Source organism: Schistocerca nitens, chromosome 7, assembly GCF_023898315.1.
Source record: "Schistocerca nitens isolate TAMUIC-IGC-003100 chromosome 7, iqSchNite1.1, whole genome shotgun sequence".
Taxonomy (NCBI): Eukaryota; Metazoa; Arthropoda; class Insecta; order Orthoptera; family Acrididae; genus Schistocerca; species Schistocerca nitens.
In genome coordinates, this window is record NC_064620.1 from 309,398,285 (window position 1) to 309,399,240 (window position 956).

Here is a 956-nt window from a genome sequence, read left to right on the forward strand (position 1 = left end):
ATTACCGCGGCTGCTGGCACCAGACTTGCCCTCCAATAGATACTCGTTAAAGGATTTAAAGTGTACTCATTCCGATTACGGGGCCTCGGATGAGTCCCGTATCGTTATTTTTCGTCACTACCTCCCCGTGCCGGGAGTGGGTAATTTGCGCGCCTGCTGCCTTCCTTGGATGTGGTAGCCGTTTCTCAGGCTCCCTCTCCGGAATCGAACCCTGATTCCCCGTTACCCGTTACAACCATGGTAGGCGCAGAACCTACCATCGACAGTTGATAAGGCAGACATTTGAAAGATGCGTCGCCGGTACGAGGACCGTGCGATCAGCCCAAAGTTATTCAGAGTCACCAAGGCAAACGGACCGGACGAGCCGACCGATTGGTTTTGATCTAATAAAAGCGTCCCTTCCATCTCTGGTCGGGACTCTGTTTGCATGTATTAGCTCTAGAATTACCACAGTTATCCAAGTAACGTGGGTACGATCTAAGGAACCATAACTGATTTAATGAGCCATTCGCGGTTTCACCTTAATGCGGCTTGTACTGAGACATGCATGGCTTAATCTTTGAGACAAGCATATGACTACTGGCAGGATCAACCAGGGAGCTGCGTCAACTAGAGCTGAGCAGCCGGCCGCCCGGGAGTGTGTCCCGGAGGCCCGCGCGAACACGCAAGCGTCCGCTCAATTATTCCGCAAACAGGAGGAGGCTGGGCTCCCCTGCACGATACACCTCGAAACCCTCTCAGGTCCCGGCGGCGCGCAGCGCCGTCCTAAGTACTTGGTCGGGTTCGAGAGAGGCGCAATCGCCCGGAGATAGGCGAGTAGACGCTTTCAGTGCGACCACCCGTGCTCCCAACTGAGCTTGCCGCTGCCGACAGAGGCCCGGGAGCGTGCTGTCGTGGTGTTGCCGGCGGGAGACAACACGCGGCCACAAACAGTGGCCGGGCAGCTCCAACGCCAG

At 56.2% G+C, this 956-nt stretch overlaps 1 non-coding gene across 1 annotated transcript in view; it reads right to left on the reverse strand.

The window, feature by feature from the left end:
• The window catches only part of LOC126197100 (small subunit ribosomal RNA), a 1,909-nt gene extending 1,310 nt beyond the window's left edge, over nt 1–599 (reverse strand). The window contains exon 1 of the ribosomal RNA XR_007539501.1: nt 1–599. This exon is cut by the window's left edge and continues 1,310 nt beyond it. This is a non-coding gene — a ribosomal RNA (small subunit ribosomal RNA).
• Nucleotides 600–956: the final 357 nt, after the last annotated feature.